General features: G+C 37.9%; 1 protein-coding gene across 15 annotated transcripts in view; it reads left to right on the plus strand.

Moving 5' to 3' along the window:
- The window catches only part of LOC110005998 (protein EFR3 homolog B), a 21,808-nt gene extending 18,443 nt beyond the window's left edge, over positions 1 to 3,365 (plus strand). For 12 of the 15 annotated variants that reach the window (XR_010665476.1, XR_010665482.1, XR_010665475.1 and 9 more), the window contains one exon: positions 1 to 1,113. This exon is cut by the window's left edge and continues 105 nt beyond it. The gene's annotated coding sequence lies outside the window, so the exon portion shown is untranslated. Of the gene's footprint in view, positions 2,892 to 3,082 lie in introns of those variants that run through there. The other 3 variants (XR_010665483.1, XR_010665478.1, XR_010665481.1) reach the window with 3 other exon arrangements.
- Positions 3,366 to 6,220: the final 2,855 nt, after the last annotated feature.

Raw genomic sequence — 6,220 nt, forward strand, 5'->3', positions numbered from 1 at the left:
GTCTCACAGAAGATCAACCAAAGTATCAAAGACAACAGAATAAGAGTAACAGCCTCTCTTCACGTATGAAGATTTCACCAGTTTCTCACTCGTCCATCCCGAGCCGCTTGTCGCTGCTGCGTCCTCACATCAGATCATCCTGACTTGATAATCGATAAAATAGGAATTAAAAATGCTTTCACACATTCAGCTCACAGTCACTTGATGTTTTAGGAGTGCACTGTGTGTGTGTGTGTGTGTGTGTGTGTGTGTGTGTGTGTGAGAGAGAAGATCTAACAAAATGACTGACAGAACCGAAAAAGAAATCTGAAAATAGATTGAATAGAAAAAGGTTTCCTGTGACGCGTCTCTGTGTGGTGGAAACTGTGGTGAGGGGTTTAAATTACAGGGTGTGGGTGCTTTTTTTAATGAAGAGGAGGAAACCTGTTAACAATAGTTTCTGTTAGCATCACATGCTATTGTCCATAGCTCTGTTGTTAGCTTTACACGTGAGGTGTGCAGGTGTGTGTGTTTCATTAAGATCTTCTGATGTGTTCCTTCCATCTGTTTAGCTTTGAGATAAATCTCACACTCATCGCCCCCGTCTAATATTACATTACCTTAAACTTGCTCCTGTAGTTTTATTTTCCTGGTGGGTGGCGGCAGCAACTTTTTATGGAGCAGAGAGTATACTAGCAAATGAAGAGACATGAAAGTGCCACTTCAAATGGGTTGAAAGTGAAAGAAGCTGCTGATTTTGCAGATGCAACATCAGCCACACTAAACGATACATCCCTGCAGAATGTAAAAAAAATAAATAAAAAAAAGCCTGTTGTATCTAGATGTGAGAAAATGTGGTTATTGCATTAATTTGTAGCTAATAATTGTTGCTTTTGTTTGATAGGATTTTCATTGAAGAGGATTATTGCATGTTGGATAGTGGAAGCAGCACTGTGAAGCACATGATGCACTGCCAGAAAGCTCACCTGTCCCATGTTAGAGGACTGGAGGTTACATAAGGCTGTCAGTTTAGCTACTTTTTTACTACTACTGCTGTGTGATTCATTCATGTTTGGACAAAAAGAGTGATTAACATCATTGAAGTACCATGAAATAAAGATTGAACCATGTTAAGTTCACGTGTCTTCTGCAGTTCATTGATACTGACTGGATTTTCTCTTCCAGGGTCTTTAACGACACACAGTGGCTTTTTGTTGCACGTAAAGTTCACTCAGATATCGTGAAGATTGAAATGTTGGAGAGAATCCAAACGTGGCTGAAAGTGAAGCAAAGAAATCTGGTAAGTGGAAGAAAAGTATTATTTAAACATGTCATTGGTGACGTTTCAACTTGTTCTTCAAACATTTTAAATGAATGAACACTCATTGGATATTAGATATTTATGTTTGTCTTACATTTACAGATACAGCTAGAGAGCCATGTGACTTTGTTAGTTTAACTACATTAAGGTCATAATAGTTACCAGATCTGACTGACAGCTTACTCCTCTTATTACAGGCAGCAGAATCTGATACCAAAATACCAAGATACACCAAATTTGATAAAAACAACATACATACGTATGTTGGATAGACTACATGCATGTTGAAAGAACCCACAGAAATGTATTAATGGTTCAAAAATGGATGAATTTTTGAAAAAAAATGACATGTTCTGTCGACATAGATATGTATGTGGTTTCTATTAAATTTGGAATATGTCACTTTTTCAGAAATGAAGAAAGGTTAGTATGTGGTTTTCTTCTAAAATTTAAGGAAACAATGTAATTAGTTTAAATGTAGAATTCAGTATTTGTGGACAATCAGCTGTGATCACAGTGATACAGTTTCCCAACATGAATGGAGAGGTCTGTTAGTTCTTAACAGTCGTGATGGGATTACTAAATGACTCCATTAATTCATTCCTTTTAACTGACTTGTACTTTATTTTCAGTATTTTCTGCTCCATTTATTTATTGTGATAAAGTTCCTCATGATTATATAATGTAATAGGCTACATATCGGCTTTACCTGCATGAAAAATGTTGCATACACACACAGTCATTATGCAGAGGTGATGGCAGCACTCTTTGTGGACAGCAGAGGGCGCTGCTGCTGCTGCTGATGGAAAAAGGAAGCTGGTAGGTTAAATAAGAGTCAGATATCCATCTTCAATCGAGCTGAGTTTAATGTAACTTCTGCACTTTATAACCATGGACTGTAAATATTACAACATAGCTCACCTGGAGGTTAACAGCCTGGTCAGGTCTGATGAACTGCTGCATCATGCATTCATATTACACTGCTGCCCTCTGCTGGCGATGGGTTGTAATTACATCCACCAACCATCTTTTCTACTTATCTAAGAATATAAAACAAAGTAAATGAGAAGATTTAATAATTTGTAAATGTTTGTAAATTAAAGTGACTACACCTATAACTACCACAAGATTAAACATGTGTTTGGATTATTTCACTAATAGACAAATCATTTAAACAACAGTATCTATCCACATTTGTAGATTATAAATCTAAAAATGAATGTTTTAATTTATTTTCGGTGTTTTACTTAATTTTGTTATTGTTATTGTGTGTCCTAATTCACAATGAGTTCTGTACGTAGATACGAGCTTTACCTGGGAATGACACGCCCAACGTCACTTCCGCTGCTGTGCATCATGCTCAGGTGTGCTGCTCAGGTGCGCCAAAGTTAATATCGACCCTGGAACACTCGAGCAGGTGACGGGTGTTCGAGTTTGGAGGAAAATGCTGCAAAAAGAAGCATTGAAGAGGAAGAAGAAAAGGTGTGGAAAAAGAACATTGAGGGTTTTCTTCTTGTTTCTTTGTACAGGTGTGTGCAGGTGTTTCCTCGCTCTGTGCTGCAGCTCAGAGGTAAAATGATTTAATAAATATTTACTGTTCACAGAGCTCAGAGATTAAAGGTTCATCTTACTAAAGTGATATGAATAAAGTTCATTTATTTAATTTAAAAGTGAAAGCTCTTCATCCAGCTTTCTGTGTTTAATTTACTCTAAGAAACAGCAGTCTGATTCATTTCTTATTTAAGTGCAGTAACCAACAACTAACCCTTGAATTGAATTCAGGTGGAATGATTTCACCCAGTAAGGGGCGGGGCCGGCATCGTTTGGGCAAAGTCCCCGGATGTGTTGCTCTCATGATTGAACAGGTGACCACAGTGCGTGTCGTCGGAGATGAGAGCGGCAGGTTACAAGTTCTGTGAACTGTGGAACAAAGTTTATGTTTAATTTAACTTTGTTATGATCCTGCTGTCCTTGTATTGATATCCAACAGTGTTTGGGAACGTAAGTTGTTGTTAATGTTTATTTGTTTGATAATTACACCTGTTTGATAATTACACAGCTGTACTGCTAAGCTGGAGAAAGATTTCAAAGTTTAGTTTAACGATACATTTTAAAGTTTAGTTTAACGATATGTTTTCAAGTTTAGTTTAACGATATGTTTTCAAGTTTAGTTTAACGATACATTTCAAAGTTTAGTTTAACGATACATTTCAAAGTTTAGTTTTTCGATATATTTCTAAGTTTTAACTAAGCATGAGTCGTTTGTTTTCTGATGGGAGCTTAATTGATTCCACGTGTTGATGGTCTATGGAAGGCGTCTTGTAATACTCTTTGTTAACCAGCAGATGGCGCCAGTGTTACTTTTAAATCTTGGCGGTGAAGTTGATGTGGAGTAGTTAATTTACCTAGAGAGGTCATTTCTGCCATTTATATTTGTTGTACTCTAATAATTGTAATGAATATATTTATGTTAGAAATTATTGTTTGTTTAATAATCAATCTTTGTACTAGAGTCAAAGTCAACTTTATTGTCAATTTCAAAATGTGCCAGACATACAGTGGAATGGAAATTGTGTTTGTCTCTGTCCCACGGTGCAATACAAGCAAAGTAAGGTAAAATAGATCGAATAAAATTAGGAAAAATAACACATAATATTTAAAGTAATAAATTCTAAGTTGTGCAAAGGTACGAAGTAAACTAAAATGTAAAGAATATAAAAGTAAAGTTGTGCAATGTGCTGTAAACTGAGTGTGTAGTGGCAGTGTAACAACAAAAAGTGCCACTGGAGGGAATTTGAAGTCATTTCCAACTGATGGTGGGTAAAAAAATGGAATGTGTGCTGTTAATTATGTTTGCAGTATTTATTTATCAACAATCTTAAAAACACAGGTGTAGGCCTATTCTGCATTAGATGAAACTAGCTCATAAACATAGATAAAGTGTAAACGTGTCAGACAACATCTTCACACACCTATGGTTGAAAAACTGTGTGGCTTCCACTAATTCCCTATCCCCATTCAGGTGTGTCTCGTCTTTCTACCTACCTGTGGCTGTAATGATGAACTATGTCGAGGTGAGCAGGTGACGTTTGCAGCAGAAAATGTCTCCACAACCAACCACACACACACAAACCAGAACACACATGAAATTGGTGATAACACAGCGGCCTCCTTTAAGAGAATTACAGTCTTTATTTAGCCTCCTGCAGAAGATAGATGTTTGTGATTGGCCTCTGCAGTATGTTGCATTTGGTCTGGACTTTAACACATTGCAGCAGTCTTTGTCCATCAGGAAAGGTCTGCAGCACCTTCCCCAACAACCAGGATCCGTGAGGGGCAGTAGAGTCCGGCAAAATGATGTCTCCTGTGACAAAGCTTCTCCTGTTGTTTGAGCAATGTTGCTGTTCCTGTAACAATGGCAAGTATTCCTGAATCCATCTCTGCCAAAAGACGTCTGCCAGAAATTGAACTTCCCTCCATCGTCGTTTGGTGTACAAGTCACCTTTTTCAAAAAGCCCTGGTGGTAGAGCAGGTTTGTCTTTCAACAAGAGAATGTGATTTGGAGTCAAAGGTTGAAGGTCATTTGGATTCTGAGAGATCTTGGTAATGGGGTGATCATTTAAAATAGCTTCGACCTCACACACAAGAGTCTGCAATCCGTCATCGTCCACATTTTGCTGATGAAGTACTGAATTCAGCACCTTTCTGACAATGTGAATGACACTTTCCCATGATCCACCATTATGTGATGCTGCAGGGGTGTTGAAGCGCCAGTTAACTCCATAAGAAAGTGAAGAGTCTTGAATTTTCTTTTGATTCAGGGCAGATAGAGCGTCTTTCAGCTCATGTTCTGCTCCCACAAAGTTAGTTCTGTTATGTGATGTGTGATACTTGTCCTCTTCTTGAAATGAAGCTGTGTAGTGAATGAATGCCAGAACTGGTGTGTAATGAATATGCCTTTTCCAAATGTACTGCAATACTTGACATGCAGGTGAATATGACTTCATAATGTTTGATGAAGCTGCGGAAATGTTTTACCTCAAAAGGGCCAAAATAATCAACAGCAACATTTGTAAATGGTGGAATGTCAGGTTGAAGTGTTTCTTTTGGCAAGTCAGCTGTCTTTTGTTCACTCATCTTTGCCTTATAACGTCTGCAAAGAACACAGGAAGAAAGGATGTTTATGGCAGCTGCATTTGCACTGGTTATCCAATATTGCTGATGGAGTTTGGAAAGCAGGTGATTTCTTCCACAGTGCTGCAATTGTGACGTAAAATGAGTAGGAATGTGCTGATCTTTAGCCAGAATGAGTGGATGTTTTATGTCAACAGGCATTGCTGCTTTGCTAAGCTGTCCTCCCACTCTCAAGAGCCCCTTTTCCAGCACTGGATCAAGTTTGTAAATGTGACAGGTTTTCTTCACTCCAGATGTTCTACCTTTCAAAGGAGTCATTTCATCACTGCATGTTTTTATTTGACAGCACTGAATGATGACAGAGTCAATGTCTTGAAGAGGGTTTGAACACCCAGTGTGGCGTTCAATTGCTGAATCTCGTTTTTCACTTTGCTTTTGTGTTGAGTGTGATCAAGTACAGTTTTTGTCACAGAAGATTGGATTTTCTTTCTCTTATCACTGACCAAGTGCAATATTTTTTTTAACTGGAGAAAGTGAGGTCTTTAAAGTTTTCCATGAGGAGAAATAGGTTATAAGCTGCTCTGTTGAGTTCTTTGCCTCCTCAGTGATTGTATTTGTTGCATCATTAATGAGTATAGTATTAACTGTTGTTTCTCCTTTGAGCTCTGGATCATCACTGCTCATTAAAACAGAGTCCAGAATATTAACAGGCCACTCTCTTTCATTTTTAAAGAGAAAGGGGCCATTTATCCACCTGTTGTAAGTGAGATGGTACTCAGCTTTCAC

This window comes from Labrus bergylta, chromosome 24 (genome assembly GCF_963930695.1).
Source record: "Labrus bergylta chromosome 24, fLabBer1.1, whole genome shotgun sequence".
In the NCBI taxonomy this organism is placed as follows: Eukaryota; Metazoa; Chordata; class Actinopteri; order Labriformes; family Labridae; genus Labrus; species Labrus bergylta.